The sequence below is a fragment of the Lathyrus oleraceus genome, chromosome 5 (assembly GCF_024323335.1).
Source record: "Lathyrus oleraceus cultivar Zhongwan6 chromosome 5, CAAS_Psat_ZW6_1.0, whole genome shotgun sequence".
In the NCBI taxonomy this organism is placed as follows: domain Eukaryota; kingdom Viridiplantae; phylum Streptophyta; class Magnoliopsida; order Fabales; family Fabaceae; genus Lathyrus; species Lathyrus oleraceus.
The window spans coordinates 589,292,245-589,312,050 of NC_066583.1; the positions used below are offsets into that span (position 1 = coordinate 589,292,245).

A 19,806-nucleotide genomic window follows, 5' to 3' on the forward strand; every position below is an offset into this window, starting at 1 on the left:
AAAAACAAAAATAGAAAAAATAAATGGTCATTCTTTATTTTCCACTCTCTCTCTTCAAATCAAAACCAAACGAAAGGGCTCTGTACAGAGCGCCTCCCTCTGCAAACCCTAAAGCTCCTCTCTCTTAGAGAGGACGACTGGAGACGGCGGCTCACGGCGGAGCCTCCGCTCTCCTTCGTCGCTTCATTCTCTCCCGTTCCTAACTCTGATTCATGAACCAACCCTCTTTCTCCTTCTCATAATTTCGAGACACACAATATAAAATCATGCGAAAACAAACTCAATCAAAATATCTACAAAAAAGGGAAACTCATGGAAGAAGATAGGTGTGAATCGTTTACCAAATCGGAAGCTCTGAAAATCTCCGGGTTCGGTGAGATCCTCCGGATGTCGGCAACGGTTCTCTTCGGCGAGCGATTCTTCAGTGAGGTGAACTACTTTCCCTTTGCTTTTCCGTAAGTTTTTAAGGTTTTTTTAGGAATTTCTTGATGTGTTCTTCTGGGTTTGAAAGAAATTGATTTGTTGTTCTTGTGTTCGTTTTTAGGGTTTTTAGGAATATTAATGTGTTGTTCTTGGTTTTCAAGAAACAAATCACTCTGTTCTCATGTGTGTGTTTGAGAAAAATGCTCTGTTGTTGCTGTTAACTTTTTAGGGTTTTTAGAGAAAATTAATTTGTTGTTCTTGGTGTTGTGTTCTTATGTGTCTTTTTGTTGTTGTGTTCTTGCTGTGTGTTTTTTTAAGTCTTGAAAACTCCTTTCTTTTTCGATTTTCCCATCCCAGATTATGTGGGATTTAATTTCTGTGGATTTGTTCTGTTTTAAGTTATTATTGCAATGCCTTTTTGGATGTTCAAGTTAACCTGCTGGGTAAAGTTTCAAACTGAGTAATTTATTTAGTTATTTTTTAGTTTTTTAAGCGCTTTTGAAAAATACTTTTTTAAATAAGCTGTTTTTTCTTCTCTGCAGGTTATAGGAATGAAGTGACCTTGATGGAATGGAAAAGTGGCGGTAAGAAAGCACACTTGGAGGCGCGCCCAAGTCCAAGGGGTTTTCAATTTGATTACTTGGTCTTGGTCATTAGAATTAGGAACATGTTTTTGCAGCAAATTCCACTTAGTTAAAATGTGTATTTGGACTTATCTGTAACTTATTGAATTAAATCTAATAGCCACTAATAACTATGTATTCAACCTTTTAAGCTTTCAAAACTTAACTCAATATTTATTCATGCTAATCAATTTCAACTTTTAAAAACAACACCCTTTTAACTAATATAGTGATTTAATTTAAAAAACAACACATATTCTAATTTAAACACAAAAATTTAAATATGAGACTTTTAATTTAAAAAACAACACATGTTCTAATTTAAACACAAAAATCTAAATATGGAACTTTTTAATTTAAAAAAAATAACACATATTCTAATTTAAACACAAAAATCTAAATATGGAACTTTTAATTTTAAAAACAACACATATTCTAATTTAAACACAAAAAATCTAAATATGGAACTTTTAATTTAAAAACAAACACATATTCTAATTTAAACACAAAAAATCTAAATATGGAACTTTTAATTTAAAAACAAACACATATTCTAATTTAAACACACAAAAATCTAAATATGGAACTTTTAATTTTAAAACAAACACATATTCTAATTTAAACACACAAAAATCTAAATATGAGACTTTTAATTTAAAAAACAACACATATTCTAATTTAAACACAAAAATCTAAATATGGGACTTTTAATTTAAAAAAGAACATATATTCTAATTTAAACACAAAAATCTAAATATGGGACTTTTAATTTAAAAACAACACATATTCTAATTTAAACACAAAAATCTAAATATGAAATTTTTAATTTAAAAACAAACACATACATGCCTCAAAAAAATGCAAATTTAGTTTGGGTACCTATGAAGAACTTAGAACTTGGCATAAATATTTGGGATGTGTAAATGGACTAGTAAATAGTGATCATAGAAATAATAACATGGCTCTTAATAAGTACTAATGGACTAATAAAAAATGGGTTTTGGATTAGTAATGTAGAAAGATTCAAACCACATTTTAGATTATGAACACACTTATGCAAATGGACCTTTGAAACAAAGAGATCTCATGGGTAAACCACAAATGGCCAGACAAAATTGGGGTAAATGCTATTGAATCCGCAGCTGTTGGGACACCAATGCAACAACCTTAGGGCTAAATGCAGACCTGCAAGTTTCCAACACCACATGTTATTTGCCATGCTGCAAAACAACACCAAGAACCAACATGGCCTACTACAATCAATCAGAAACATGAACCACAATGCAAACCATTATGCAATAACACATGATCAATCCTGTAAAACAAACTCAGTTCAAAGTGAAACATAACTCAACTTAACATTCAAGCATCATTCATAACCTCACTAATCATAATTGAATTCGTGCCTAGCTATTCATATGCCCTAACTAACATTTCATACCAATTAACTGCCTAGGGATCCACACAAACCAAAAACTAAATGGCTAACTAACTTACATCGATTCCACCATTTGCAAACTTCCATAACATAATTGCACTAATCCTAATCTTAACAACCTATAAATTCATCCATCAATTATTATCTTCATTCAAGCACATTCGCCCAATCATTCACTCTCACTCTGTCCAATAATTTTCATTCTCAGACCCTAGATTCATTCATAATATTCATTTCACAAACACTCATCATCATAAAAACTCAAAAAAATCTCCTTCAAACTCTCTCACTCTCAACAAAACCTCACCTTCAACCTCATCATGACAATCAATAACTTCATTGTTCTCCAGTCAATAACTTCAACATCTCAACTGAATCAATCTCACACCACTCAAATTCACTCAACATTTCATCTCTCGAATTTCAATCCAATATCAACCACACTCAGAGAAACTCAGAGGGGAAAAAAGAAGAACAAGAAGAAGAAGAGGAATTCGAGAATCAGGATCTAGAGAGAGAGAGATTCAAGACCTTACTTGGAATTCTTTCGTCGATGTCACCGTCGTCACCTCCGACAAGGTGAATCTTGAAACCTTCTCTTTTATTCAATTGCTTGTTTCTAGAATGTAGAGGATATGGATAATATTCAAAACCCCAATCCCAGGGGCTTTGAATCTTCACAAAGAGAATTTAATTTAAGATTGAGATATTAGGGTTCTTGAGGTCATCGTTTCGGTTAGTTCCCTAGGTGTAGAATCTGGAGAATTTGATAGGAGATTCATAATGACCAGGTTGAGACAGATGGATTAATGTCATTATTTTGAATTTCTAGTGGCCACCGTCGCCGGAAGCAATTCCCGGCGCGGTGGCCCACGGCGATTTCAACTTGAGTTGACCTGAGTACATCTTCTGACCCTGCACACGTTTTAATTTCCATTTAAATTCAATTTAATTCCATGTGCTGTAATTCCCACGTGACACATTCACATGCTGGTTCAATTTCCATGTGTTCATTTCCATCACATGTTCAATTGCATATCCTTGGTTTCTGAATGGGCCTCATGTGTGCATGGGCCAAACCAGTTTCAATAACCATCATCCTACAATGCTTCTGAACCCCCCTGGCCAAAGATAAATTTTCAACGGGCTTCAGCTCTAAGGCTCATGCGCCTATTTTGGGTTCTGCACCTATTTTCCAAATTGTATACCCCTAACCTATTTATTTATTTATTCATTTTCTTACTATTTTCTTGATATTTTCTTGCTATTTTAATTCTTCTTTTTTAATATGATGATTTTAATTCTTGGTTAGATTTTAATTGTCATTTTCACCATGTTTAGGAAATAAAAAAATACATGTTTGATTGTTCAATTAATTGTCACTTAGGATTTAATATGTTTAGAGGTTTGTGTTGTTAATCACCATTACAAATCCCTTTGAAAAAATAATCAATTCACCATTTAATTCTTGACTTTTTTTATCCATTAAATCTTACTTTTGATTAACATTCTAGTTTAGGTTAAAATTGATCTTGCATTTTAATTCCATATGACATTTTAAGTCCATTTTTAATTCCATTTAATTCTTGCATTTTGATTGTGGTTAATGGAATTAAATTGAAAATGTCATTTCAATTTAAAGTGATGTATGCTTGTATGTCCATTTTCCTTACCATGATCTTACTATCATCTTGTCATCATTTTATCATTTCATGATTCATTCTTATTTGATTTATCATTTACCATTTAATTCCCATTTTTATCCATGTCTTTTAATCCATGCTAATTCCATATGTTTGTGTTCACATGTCCATTGAGATTTAAGTTGGATCCAAGTTATCATGACCTCTAATCCATTCATTATGCCCTATATTGTGTGAGGGTACCATGTCACATGATTATTTTAGACATGGTACTTGGTTTGTAACTTGTTTAACTCCTATTTCTTTTATTTTGTGTTATATGGTTCCATTCCCCCATTGTGGGTCATATGACCCCCCATCCCATGCAAATGTAATAACTTAGGTTTATTTCTTTTATAGCTTATCATGCATGCTAACTAAAAAGATAAAACCAAATGATAAAATAAACCTTTTCAAAAGATAAAGACATACTTGATTCAACGTCAAGTGTTTTCCAAATCAAAGTCACTTCATAGAAACACAAGTGTTTGATCGAAAGTCAAGTATCTCTTATCCATTCCACATCATTCTCTTCTCAATCTATCTCTCTACCTCCATTCTTCACACACAATTTTCATGACAAATCCAAACACTTGATCCAATGTCAAGTGCATTTTTCAAAACAATTTCTCAACAAACTGGAATGTGAGAATGGGGTGTACGTGCTTGTACACAACATTCAAGTACTTGGGTTGTCGGTCGTACCTAGCTTGAGGATCCGACACTTGACTTCCCTCTTAAAACATCTAATGATTCAAACAGGTTCAATCTAGGTGCTATGAGGGAGAAACAAGGTGGTTAGGATACCATTGTCCTATCAACTCTCAAGTATTCTAATTGTTGGTCGTACTTTGTCAAGGGTCATATACTCGTCTCCCTCTAAGTACCAATGATTAGACTTGCCAAACTTTTTCACAATTCAAATCTCTTTTGGATGAAAAATAGTGGTTAGGATACTATTGTCCTTTCAACTCCAAAGTATTCATATTGTTGATTGTATCTAGCCAAGGGTCTGATATTTATCTTCGTACTAAAATCAACCCAACCAATCAAATCAATTTTCTACCTTAGGGAATCTTTCAAACCTTTTCAAAAATGGTGTGTTACTTTCGTTCTACCGTGAACCATGCTTAAGCCTCAATGCGTGAGCAAGTAATGTTTAACTGCTAGAATGTGACCCAAGCACATCCATTCTACTGCAACTAAATAAACACTTAATGCTCTCATGCTCGAGCATACAAGCAAGTGAATAGTAGCATGTGAACATCAACACTATTCATAAAAATAACCAAACAAATACTCTGTTTGTGAGCGGAACTATAGAGCTCTGACTTCCTCGTTGCACGTATGAGGGTACGTAGGCACAAGGGCCCAAATCCTTGGCAAGCACACTAATTTAAAACTTATTTTCTCTTCCCATCTTATTCTTATTGCATCTCATTTCCCGATAGCAAACAACATTCAGATAAACAACATCCATATGCATTGATACAGGTAAAGTGGTTCCCATCGAGTATGATGGATGTGAGGGGTGCTAATATCTTCCCCTTACATAGTCGACTTCTGAATCCACTCTTAGTTGTAAGACCATTCTCTTTTAGGGTTTTATCGCTATTTTCCATTTGGAATAAATAAAAAACCGGTGGCGAATCTTTATTTTTTGCGACGCGACAAGCGACAGTAAAATAAAAGAAAATGAATAATTTTAAAATAATAAAATAAAACTGAGTATATTTTAATAAATGTAAAAAATATTAAAAATCATATTCCATTCCCTCCCATCTGAATCCCCCCGATTTAGAGGGACCCATAAAGTGTGTTTTAGAGAAATTTTGCTCCTCTCATCTCCCCTCATAAAAGGGAAAAGTACGAACAAAACCCAAAGAAGTTTTAAAACAAAACTAAAAAAAAGATACGGGTCCGAGGGTTAATTATGCAAAGGGAAGGTATTAGCACCCTAAACATTCATGGTACCCCATGGGAACCTCTTTGAAAATATATATATTGTTTTGAAAAAGGTGTTGTTTGCAAAAAGATTGGAGAGATGGGAAGAGAAGTATGTTTTTTCTTTAATTTTTGTGTTTGCCAAGACTTTTGAAGTCTCATGCCTACATACCAACAAAGTCCAATAGAGGATTAAAACCTCGTAGTTCATGGTAAAAATATAAAAGATGTTTGTTTTGATTTATTTTTTAAAATGAAAAGACATTTTATCATTTCAAGGAGAATACTCAACTAGTCACCCACGAGTATGAGAACTTTGCATCATCATGAGAAGAGCTCCAACTTGGATAAAAATCTATAAGTATGCCATTAATTCTCTTAGATGGGAAGGAGTTGTCATCAATACTATGGAGATACAATAATTATATCTCAACTATTGAAATGACTCATGTCTAAACTTTGAAAAAAAAGTTTTAAAGGGAAAAGTGCACAAAGGGCACAAAATAATTTGAATGAGTTATGCATTTTTAATTCTTTTGAAATTGGTCTGAATATACTTAATATAAATTAGCATTTATTAGGAAAAGGTTTTGAAAATCACTTGACAAAAGTCAAGGTTTATTGACAAAATGATTCAAGTTTGAAATCAAGAAGATTTTTTAAAAGAGAGAGAAGATTTGAAAATTAAAGAAAGGGAGGAGAAGAAGAGACTATCATAGAGCATAAAGACAAAGCTAGGGAGGAAAGATCTAACCAAGAGATAACTAGCTTTATGACATAAGTCAAGAAAAAATTCTCTCATTTGGATTAAGCCTCAAGCAAATCAAATAAGCAAAGAATAATTATGCATCAGATGAAACCAAAATAATCAAGCCAGATCTTCACAAAGAAATCCAAAGTCAGATGAATCTCAAGGTCTCAAATCACAATCTCCCAAAGTAAGGGTCAAGGTCCTAGCTCTAAGTCCATAAATCCATAAGAATGTTAAGGATAGCAACCTCAAGTCCATGAATCAAGGGAAACAAAACTTTTAGTTTTTTTTCTTTATTAAGGTTTTTTTACAAGGAAATGAAAGTCCAAATGGACAAAGAACAAATAACAAAGTATAAAACAATATGATATGAGATCCTAAAATAAAAGCATAAAGTAAATAACAAGAATTAAATAACAAGAAGTCCAAATTGGATCAAATGTTTGATCAAGTCATCATCAAAATCAAACATCCATATTGGTGGATTAGGGTTTTCACCTCATTAACACACAATATCCATTGAGTTTGATGAGACTTATGGTCCAAACCATCATGATCCAAGGCCAACAGAAGTTCACAAAGGTCACACATATATAAAATAAAATAAAAATGCACCAAAAGTATATTTAAATGAATGTTAAAGTAGAAATAAAGTGAAAAATCCATAAGGTCCTTCAAAACACCAAATAAATGGCCAAGAAAATTATGGAAGGTTGGAAATAAAATAAGAAGCATATAATAAATTTTCAGAATTTAAAAATGCAGAAAATATTTTTTTAACCAATTAAAACAAAGGAGAAAAGAGAAATTCCATGAGAAATAGAAAATCAGTGAAATAAAATATGGACAAATAAAAATCAGATTAAGAAAAATAAAAGAGAATTTTAGAAATTATTTTGGGATTTTTTGGATGTAAAATGAATTTTCTATGAATTAAAAAAAATGAAATTAAAATCAGAAAGAACACGGAGCGCTGGATCAAGCCTCATTAATTGACGTGGTTGATCCAACACTCACAAGGCTGGGACGCACGATGGAGTTTAGCTGAAATAAAACACGAGATTGCATTTAAATTGAACCAATCAAATTATTTCATTTGTCCAACGTGTCTCAAACTCAGATGACCTGAGATACACTTCGGTTGGTCCTCCACCGAAGGTTCATTGTTTGGTAAATTCAGGACATGAGACCACCACCAATATGATCGCCTTCTCATCATGAATTCAACCTCATACTCTAAATTCATTTATCTAAACTGAGCACGAGGAATTTCAGAGTTGTTTCAGAAGTAAGCAAGCTACGAAAAATTAAATTAAATGATGAGCATGATCAATCAACACCAGATAAGTTAGGGGAAAGCATCAGAGAGTGAAAGACTGCATTGTGGTAACTTGCTTTAGTTCAAATGGTGTTCAGAACTACCTTGTACAAATGGTGATCAGAAGTTGATGAAGCTCGATCTGGTTAGAGCACTTCAGAAGGTCTCAGAGCTTGGGAATTGTTGCAAAAGTTTCAGAGGATGCCGAAGATGCTAATGGACTCAAGAAATTGGATTGAAAAAAGTTGGAATTCAAAACACGATAGTTGAATTTTTATGGAAAACTTCAGATTGCAGTAGGGGTTTATTGGCTCTCAAAAGCTTGGAAATGAATACAATAGCTTCCTATATTTATAGGGAATGTAAATACGCGTGGAATCAAGCTAAATTCGTGTAAAACGAATTTGATCATGAAGTGAAAAAGTCTGACTTGTAACTCATCAAAACTCAGCCAAATAATGTGTTTCAAGGGTCAATTAACTTCTGCAGACTTGGTTAAACATGTTTAGGTCCAAAATGCGTGCTAATTTATCTTGGAAATGAGATTAGTGAAGTTTAAATTTTGGGCAATGGTGATTTCTTCAGTTCCAAGTCACCATGTTCAACTCAATGGGGCATCTTGCTCAGGAGGCTTTTTGGTCCCATTCTTTTTGAAATTTGTTGACATCATAACAAAGATTACAATGTGATAACAAAGGTTTCATTTGGATGATTTAGCATAAATTTATGGCATGTTGAAGTTGGCATGAAAAATTGCTCATGTAACTTAGAAAAATTTAAGTATTCAATGGTTGAAAATGACCTGTAATGTTTCAATGAATTCCATGGCCTTCCAAGCATAATTTGACTTTGTTCCTTGAAGCAAACTTGTAGAGTGCATCACAAGTGATATTTTCAAAAATAATTAGCCTCAACTGTTGAAAATTGAAGAAGTTACAATCCTTGAAAGTTGAGAAAAGTCACTTGAAAATAGGTCAAATTTCACTAAGTCCACAATTGACCTATAATGTCTCCAAACTTTTGATGATCCTCCAAGCATAATTGGCCATTATCATGTAAGAGAAGTTGTAGAGGATGATGAGAAGAGTAAAATTCAAAAGGAAGCATTAAAAAATGTTGAGAATTGAAGGAGTTGTGATTCTTGAAACTTTGACTTCAAATGTTGACTTTTTGGTCAAACCTCTTGGAATAAACTTGTGCACTTGAACTTTACTTGCATTTCAAAGCACATGGATAACCATATGAACTTACAATAAGGTGTACTTGAATTTCTATTTATTATATTTCTTAAATCTTGAGGTAACTTGGTGAATAAAGCATGGAAATAAACACATGAACATTTGACTTTTCTTGAGAAATAAACAACAAAACTTTGATGTACTCTTGATCAAAATGAGATTGAAATGTGATTTAGAACTTTAGTGGTCATGCATTTAAATATAATCCCCTTGAGAATTAATGGTTGGCCCCATTTAACTTGAGGAATCAACACAAACTCTAGTTGAGGAGCCATGCTTGATACTCTTGATGAAAAGCATTGCCTTGCACAATAAACTTAAAGAAAACAAGACATGTTTTTGCTATTTTTATTAGTGGTTAGATAAGTAATGAACATATAAACACAAAGGTAAAATACCAACCAATATGTGCTTGATAATCCCTACAAAATCAAACCCAAAGATGAGAGGGAGAGGGACCAATAGGTGACCTTGTTTGTGTGCAAGGATGCTAATGGTATGTGGGATCTTAGGGTTAAAAAATAGGGTATGACATATGCCCCTATTTAAGTTTCTTCAATTTGGAGATATGAAGATTGAAATCTTTGTCTCAATGAGATTGAAGAGACTTAATACCAAAGACCCAATTTTTGGCCCTAAGATACCGCAAAATGCTTATGATATGATATGAATGCAGATGAGGAACTTTGTGGGGGAATAGCGTCACAAGAAACAAAGAACTGCTGGAGGAAAAAAGAGACTAAAATTTTGTAGGGGAAATAACAGTTTCCAAGAGGGGGAAAACTCAACTAGGGACAAACCAAGTTCCACAGGGGAACGACTCGGCTCAGGAGTAACTATAGTATTGGAAAGAAACCAATGCATATTTAGGTTCAATCATACCAATCATGTCGATTCCCCAGAGAAAGGCCATGGGGATGAAATAAAATTGAGAATTGTCGGAGGCACATGAATCTTATCAGCATAAATCTGACACTTATGGCACTTCTTCACATATTTACAACAATCAGATTCCATTATCAGCCAATAGTAACCTGCCATTAACATCTTTTTAGCCATTGCATGTCCATTGGCATGAGTACCAAAGGATCATTCATGAACTTCTTGCATTAACATGTATGCTTCGTGTCTATCCACGCATTTGAGAAAAACCATTTCAAAGTTTCTCTTGTACAACACATCTTCATTCAGAAGAAATTGTCAAGCAATCTTCTCAAAGTCTTCTTATCTTTGTTGGATTCCCCAAGCGGGTACTCATGACTTTGGAGGAAACACTTAATATCATGATACCAAGGCTTTCATCTGTAACTTCTTCTGCTATGAATACATGAGCAGGCCCATCGAGGCACATAATTTTGATACTGGACACGTCATTCCAATGATTTACTTTATACATAGAAGACAAAGTAGCCAAATCATCTTCCATCTGATTCTCTTCACGAGGTATATGGTGAAATTCAACTTTATTTAAGAAAGTCAACAACCTCCTTGCATAATCTTTGTAAGGAATAAAACCAGGGTGCGAGTCTCTCATTCTCCTTTAATCTGATTAACCCCTAAGGCGGAATCTCCATATACATCAAGGATTTTAATCCTCAAATCAATGGCTTCTTCAAGACCCACGATACAAGCTTTATAATATGTCATGTTATTCGTACAATCAAACATCAACCTTGCATTGAAAGGGATATGAGAACCCTGAGGAGTAATGATGATTGCCCCAATTCCATTACCATAAGCATTAACAACTCCATCAAACACTAAACCCCATTGGGATCCGGGCTCTGGTCCTTCTTCGGGTAACATTTCATCATAATCTTTAGATTTTAAGTACATGACATCTTCATTTGAGAAGTCAAACTTGATGGATTGATAATCGTTGATCGGCTGGTGAGCCAAATGGTCCATAGTAATACTTCCTTTAACTGCCTTCTGAGTATGGTACTCAATATCATATTCAGACAATAGCATTTTCCAACGAGAAATCCTTCCAGTCAAAGCAGGCTTTTAAAAAATATACTTGATTGGGTCTATTTTGGATATCAACCAAGTGGTATGATTAATCATATACTGGCGTAGATGTTTGGCAGCCCATGCCAAAGCACAAGAATTCTTCTCGAGCATGGAATACCGAGATTCACTATCTATAAACTTGTTACTCAAATAGTAGATGGCATGCTCATTTCTACCAGTTTCATCTTGTTGTCCAAGCACATAACCCATGGACTCTTTTAAGACAATTAAATACATAATCAGTGGTCTTCCTTCCACTGGAGGAGACAAGATAAGAGGTTTGAGAAAATACTCTTTGATCGTCAAAACCTTTCTAGCAATCTTCTGTCTAAACACAACCGTGATCTTTACGGAGAAGCTTGAAGATTGGCCCACACGTGGCAGTCATATGAGATATAAATTTGGATATGTAATTCAGACGCCTGAGGAATACTCTGACTTATTTTTCTGTCTTTGGCGCAGGCATTTCTCGAATGGCTCTAACTTTATCAGGATCTATTTCAATACCTCTTTTTGGGTGACAATGAAACCCAACAGTTTTCCTGAACGGACACCAAAAGTACATTTATTAGGATTCAGACGAAGTTTAAACTTTCTCAACCGCTGGAACAACTTCAACAAATGCTCAACATGACCTTCTTCATCCTTCGACTTAGCAATCATATCATCGACATAGACTTTTATCTCTTTGTGCATCATGTCATGGAAAAGAGTAGTCATGGCTCTTTGTTACGTTGCACTAGCATTCTTTAAACCAAAAGGTATCGCTCTATAGCAGAATATTCCCCAGGGTGTAATAAATGTTGTCTTTTCCATGTCCTCGGGTGCCATATTTATCTGATTATAACCGAAGAAACCATCCATAAAGGAGAAGACATTGAACTTAGTTGTATTATCTACCAACATGTCAATGTGCGACAGAGGAAAATCACCTTTTGGGCTTGCTTTGTTCATATCTCTATAATCAACGCACATCCGAACTTTACCATCCTTCTTTGGAACAGGAATAGTGTTGGCCACCCATTGAGGATACTCATAAGTAACAAGGAAACCAACATTAATATGCTTTTACACCTTCTCTTTGATCTTGACAGTCATATCAGGATGAGTTCTTCTCAACTTATGTTTAACCGGTGGACATTCTAGCTTAAATGGAAATCTATGCTCCACAATATCAGTATCCATACCTGACATATCTTGATAAGACCAAGCAAACACATCAACATATTCTCTAAGAAGCTTTACCATCCTCTTCTTAACATCTGGACAAAGCAGTGCCCCAATCTTGACTTCTTTCTTGTTATCTTCGGACCCCAGATTAATAACTTCCAACGGCTATTTATGAGGCTGAATGGTCCTTTCTTTGTGCTCAAGAAAACATAAAATCTCATCAGGAACCTCTTCAACATCCTCCTCTTCCATTTTAAACACAAGAACTCAAAGTTGGGAGAAGGCATATGGTCATTGTTTTCAATGGGTTTAACAATCAATCTGCATAATGATTTTATGCTTAATTTTAGAAAATGAACAAATAGACGCACATTGTGACGCAGATATAAAAAAGTGATTATTATCTTGGTTTTTATGTTACCATTTTTCAGAAAAAAACAAAAAGAGAAAACATAATATGAATAAGAAAAATAACATTTTATTAATGATGACAAAATCTGAAACAAAGCCCACATAGATTCACTTTCACCTTGGGCATATTTAAAGGATTTTGTAAATAACAAAAAAACATATTACTTTGACAAGTGAGTAATAGAAGGAACATCAACAACAGTCCAATTTTGGCATATCAACCCATGTATCACAAAGCTTGGCGCTTCTTGTTCTTCATCGTCTTCCAGGATTGCGACAGCAGACTGATCTTTGGAATGAATAAAGCCAGCATGTGAAATACTTCCTAAATTTGCTTCAAATTTCTTCGAGTTGAACCAGGTGAAAAGCCCAAACCAGCTCTGTTCTTGTTCTCGGCAAGTTCAACAACTTGTCCCCACCTAGAAGGTTAACCATTCTCCACCATTTGTTGGGCATCTTTCAAAGATGTCATGGATTTCTAATTCTTCTTAATAGCATTATCATCAACAGAAAGAGCTTGAAACGAAGTTCCTACAACTTCCTCAACATCAATGTATGAAAATGAAGAGAGATGACTCACCAACAAGGCTTGCTCGCCACCCACAATTACTAACTTCTCATTATTCATAAACTTTAGCTTTTGATAGAGAGTTGACGTCACTGCCCCAACTTCATGAATCCATGGACGACCCAGGAGACAACTATAGGCGGGATGAATATCCATCACTTAAAAAGTGATATGAAATAAGCACGAACCTACCTTCATTGGGAGATCAACTTCCCCAATTACGGTCTTCCTCGAGCCATCGAAGGCTTTCATAACAACTCCACTAAACCTCATCGGAGCACCTTGATAAGAAAGTTTGGACATAGTGGATTTGGGCATAACATTCAGAGAAGAACCAGTGTCCACTAGCACATTGGAAATGGGATCCTCTTGACAGTTCATTGGAAATATGCAGAGCCAAGTTATGATTCCTCCCTTGCTCGGGAAATTCTTCATTATTGAAGCTCAGATTGTTACATGCGATAATATTGGCCACAATGCCATCAAATTGATCAATTGTTACATCGTGATCCACATAGGCTTGCTCCAGGACCTTCTGCAAAGCCTCTCGGTGAGCTTCTGAATTCATCAGCAAAGATAAGACAGATATCTTGGACGAGGTGTGAAATAACTGATCCATCACATTGAAATCACTTCTCTTAATCAATTTTAACACTTCATCCAGATCAGAATTTTGATCCACACCACTGGGTTGGCCAGACTACATAACATAAGTTTTCGCTTGAGTTGGCTTCCCTACCACAACATCTTCAGTTCTCTTAGGAGCTGCATCAATAAATACTCGACCACTTCGAGTCACACCACTTACATTGACAATGTTTACAACAGAAGAAAAACAAGGAATAAGGACTTCTTTACCATCTTCCACCATAATAGCATCGTAGGGCGTATGACCTACCAAACAAATGACCAACGGAGAAACAACAAACTTCTGACCATTATATGCAATCGCAGTTAATTATGGGAGATTAAAACGGGGAACTATGACATTTAACTCATGCTCATCTTCATCTATATCCCTCGTGATCTGAATAAGATTTTGATCCAACATCTCTTGTAAGTCTCTTTTCACTACAACACACCCTCAAGGACTTCTGGAACAAATGTGGCAAGAAGCATGGTCATGCTCATAATAACTCAGCTCGCACAAAGTTGCATGCATCTCGACCAAGGATCTTCTGATCAGATTGACATAAAAAACACGGTATTTTCCAAGACATCCTTCAACCATATTCATAGTTGCACCACCATGTTTAGGCAACAGATTGGCTTGCACATTGGGACCAGAGTCTTCAAAAGACAAAATACCACTTTGCATTAATCTTCTTACCTCAACTTTCAAAGTGAAACAATTTTCAATATCATGACCTGATGCACCTTGGTGGAATGCACAATGATGATCAGGTTTATAACACCATATAAGCTCTTTCGGAACTACTGCTGAAGTTCTTGTTTGTACCAAATTCTTTTGTATCAAAGCAGAAAATAGTTATGTGCAGGACATCAGAATTGGATCAAACTATGCAGGTCTCTGGACACGGTATATTGATGTTGTTGATTCTGTTGATTGGTACGTTGTTGAAAACGTGGTTGATAACTTAGTGTAATTTGAACAGCTGGAGCAAGATTGATAACTGGAGCAACTTACACCACATGCTGATGACGCTAATTGTTTCTCAGAGATCTCCTATGCTTCTCTTGTGAAATAGCGTTAGCATCATGTTTCTTCTTTTTGGCCAAACCATTCCCATACCTTATGGAGTTGTCAGATGAACCACCTTCTTTCAATCGTCCTTCACGGGCACCTTCTTCTAATCTCATTCCCATGTTTACCATTTTGGTAAAATCACTAGGAGCACTTGCAACCATCTAGTCATAGTAAAATTGACTCAACATCTTAAAAAACAACTTTGTCATTTCTTTCTCTTCTAACAGAGGACTGACCTGGGCAACAATCTCGCGTCATCTCTGTGCATACTCTTTAAAAGTTTCTTTGTCCTTTTGGGATATAGCGTGAGGTTAATCTCTGTCCGGTGCCATGTCAATTTATACTTGTACTGACGAACTAAAGCTTCACCTAGGTCATTGAAAGTTCGGATCTGAGTGCTATCTAGTCCTATGTACCATTTCAAAGTAGCACAGATTAGACTGTCTTAAAAGTAGTGAATCAACAGTTGATGGTTATCAGTTTGAGTCGGCATCTTGCGAGCATACATCATTAAGTGACTCAGAGGACAAGAGTTTCCCTTATACTTCTCAAAATCTAGAACTTTGAACTTATGCGGAATCTTCACATTAGGAACTAAGTACAGATTATGAGCATTCTTCCCGAACAAATCTTTTCCCCTCAAAGCCCGAATCTCTGTCTACATAGCTTGAAACTAATCTTGAAACTCGTCCATCCTTTCATAGACTCCAACAGTTTCACTCTAGTCAGCATGGAAAATAGGTTCTTCAACATAAGGAGCAACATGGATCATTAGAGGTGGTGTAGACATAACCGGTTGAGCCATAGGAACTTCAACAACAGGTTGATACCCTTCAGGCACAAAGTTAGGGGGCATGCCCCAAGGGAACCAGAAGGAATATGATGTTGTGAAGCACTGACTAGAGCCACAAAAATGAGCGTAGAGACAATTTCAGAAATCACAGTCCTCTAAAGCGAAGTCTGAGGAGGAGGAGGAAGAGACTGAGTCTAAGCAGCCAACAAAGTTTCCATCATAGCAGTGAGCCTTTCATACTTGTCCCTCAAAGTAGTCACCTCTTCGTATAGTTCACGATTCTCTTGCTCTAGACGATCCATCTTCTTTAGTTAATTAACATGAGTGTTGTACTGGTGAGATAGATTGTCTGAACGAAGGACAAGAAAGGAAGAAATAAGACCCATGACAAACTTACTCAAAGAAAGACCAAAATGATGCATGATATACAAATGCAAATGTGAACATTTTTCAAGGAACTTTAAGACATAAAACAAATTGCAAACATCATAAAGGGAATAACGTGTCTTGAAGTACTAAAAATCTCATTTTTATTAATAATGTGAAGGATTACAATTAGAAATACAATTTCAACAATCATAAACGGAAAGAAACTAAACCTATGGAATCATATCCGATGACGACCCAACTCTAAGTTGATACTTCTTGCGAAGTCTTTTGATCTATCTTGCATAGTTAGTCTTCATAACATCTTTCTCCATCACGAGTTGGTCTACAATGCCTTTCCAAACACCAGAAGCAGGAATGTGAGTAGATGAAATGCTAGAGGAAAATAAATCCTCTTGGTTTCTTGACCTCTTCACAACACGTTGCTTAAATAACTCTATCAAGTCATCCTTTTCCTTCAACTACTTCTACAATTCTACTTTCTCAAGGTGTAAGGTGTGAAACTTGTCTTCCCAATCATCCATCTCTTGCTTCATCTTATCCAAAGCCTCTTTCAAATCCTCTATGCCTTTAAAAGTGGATGATTTGACCATTGCTAAAGAAATAGGTCTTTCATAAGCGTACAAAATCTTGAATTCTTTTGCTCTCTTCTTCATCCAACTAGTTTAAGGATCCAAAGCTACACAATTCTTCAACCCAAGCTCACTTTTTCCTTTCATATGAATATTGTTCCAAACATGTACCATCCTAGCTTTCAACCCTTGAGTGCCTTTACCTTCCTGAAAAAATAAACCTTCTAACATGGTGTTATTAGGTTTATTCTTCATAGCGAACCCAAGATGACGTCTTGCCAAAGTCGGATTATAGTTGATTCCTCCTTGTGTACCAAGAAGAGGCACATTAGAGAACTCCCTACAACTATTAATAACATTAAAATTGTCATAAATAGAAGAATACCAAGTGATGTCATCATTGGTGAGAGCCATAAGTCTTTGATACCACCTTAAACAACCCTTGTTTTCTTTGAAGATAGAAGACTGCGACAATTGCAAAATAAACCACTTGTACAGTAAAGGTGTACAACAGACAATAGTTCCACCCCCTTGGAAGTCCTATGATGAATGGACAAATAAGTGTCACAGAGCAAAGTTGGAACAAGATTCCCAACCAAAAAGATCCTAATAGCATTAATATTAACAAAATTGTCAATATTGGGGAACATGACCAAACTATAGATGAGTAAGGCAAAGATAACTTCAAAAGCCGCCATGCTACCAGCATTGGCAAAAGAAAAAACTTTCTCAATAATTTTTTTTAAAGTCATCCCCCTGATACCTCCTTTGACAATGAGATTAGCATCTGTATCAGATTTCCTCAGGTGAATAACCTCAGTAATAACTTGAGACTCAAGAATTCCTTCCACCCCACTAAAAGGAACTCTATCAAAAATTGGCATTCCCAAAATATAAGCATACTCCTCCATGGTAGGCAACAACTGATAGTCAGGGAAAGTGAAGCACCGATAAACAGGATCGTAGAACTGAACTAAAGTACAAAGAATACCATCTTCAACATCAGTAGATAGAACAGGCAAAAATCTTCCAAAACGGTCTCTGAAATCCTTAGGATCATACACAAAAGATGCTAGCTTTCTTAATTCCTTAAGATCGGGATGTCTGAAACTGTATTTCCGATGTTACTTCTTCCAATATCCATAGTCAAAATATTTGCGATGTTTGCAAAGAGAGTCTCTAAGTTCCTTGAAAACTGAAAAAAAATACTCATGAATGCAATGAGTGCATGATGAAGCAATCACAAACAAGATCACACAAGGCACACAAACAAGGTCCAAAAGTCTGGAGTCACGAGCATGGAGCCAAGGGTAAGATCCAACCCATAATGTATGTGCTAAGGGTATAATCACATGTAGAACAAGGTTCTAAAGAGTTCCCAAAGTCATAATTCCATCTTTTGGATATTACCGACTTAAACGACTACTCGCCAACCAATAATATTCTCAAGAGAAACTCGTCCGAGTGTAGTATTGTGTAACAACTAAGTCAAGTCTACACCTGAATAACCATCACACTACATCCTAAAATGCCAAGATGGGTTAAGGGTTCTAAGGTCCTCAACTACTTGGGCTCCTAGGTCGGAAAAAGTAATGCCAACTACAACTACTCGTGTGACATCAGTAATTCCAAAGGAGCCTCCACTGAGCGGGGGATCTCAAGTCAACATATTAAGGATTAATTCCACGTAAGCCAAACAAGACTATACCATCCTCCTATCATAAGAGATCTCAAGTCTGGGTAAATGACTTATCTCACCACACAGAGATCACCAAACACTAGACAAAACAAACAATAACAAACAACAACAAACATAATATATACACATAAACAAAGATAAGCTAAACCCACTAAGACTACTCCCCAATAGAGTCGTCACTTTACTGTTACGGTAAAACTTTTGAGTTTAAGCTATTGATTAACTTAACTCACAAAGTAAGAGTCGCCACCACACTTTTATTATTTCCAAAGGAAAATGGGAAAAGTACGAATAAAACCCAAAGAAGTTTTAAAACAAAACTATAAAAAAAGATACGGGTCCGGAGGTTAATTATGCAAAGGAAATGTCTTAGCACCCTAAACATCCATGGTACTCCATGGGATCCTCTTTGAAACTATGTATGTTTTGGTTTGAAAAAGGTGTTGTTTGCAAAAAGATTGGAGAGATGAGAGAATAAGTATGTTTTTTCCTTAATTTTTGTGTTTGCCAAGACTTTTGAAGTCTCATGTCTGCGTACCAACAAAGTGCAATGGAGGATTAAAACCTCGTAGTTCATGGTAAAAATATCAAAGATGTTTGTTTTGATTTATTTTTTTAATGAAAATACATTTTTTCATGTTAAGGAGAATACTCAACTAGTCACCCACGAGTATGAGAACTTTGTATCATCATGAGAAGGGCTCCAGCTTGGATAAAAATCTATAAGTATGCCATTAGCTCTCTTAGATGGAAAAGAATTATCATCAATACTATGGAGATAGGAGAATTATATCTCAACTATTGAAATGACTCATATCTAAACTTTGAAAAAAGAGTTTTAAAGGGAAAAATACACAAAGGGCACAAAATAATTTGAATGAGTTATGCATTTTTAATTCTTTTGAAACTGGTCTAAATATACTTAAGATGAATTAGCATTTATTAGGAATTTTTTTTGAAAATCACTTGACAAAAGCCAAGGTTTATTGAGAAAATGGTTCAAGTTTAAAATCAAGACGATTTTTTAAAAGAGGGAGAATATTTGAAAATTAAAGAAAGGGAGGAGAA

At 35.3% G+C, this 19,806-nt stretch overlaps 1 long non-coding RNA gene across 1 annotated transcript; it reads left to right on the forward strand.

Moving 5' to 3' along the window:
• Positions 1 to 1,189, forward strand: LOC127086743 (uncharacterized). Its single transcript, XR_007789596.1, has 2 exons — positions 1 to 429; positions 966 to 1,189. It is a non-coding gene; the product is annotated as an uncharacterized LOC127086743 (long non-coding RNA).
• Positions 1,190 to 19,806: the final 18,617 nt, after the last annotated feature.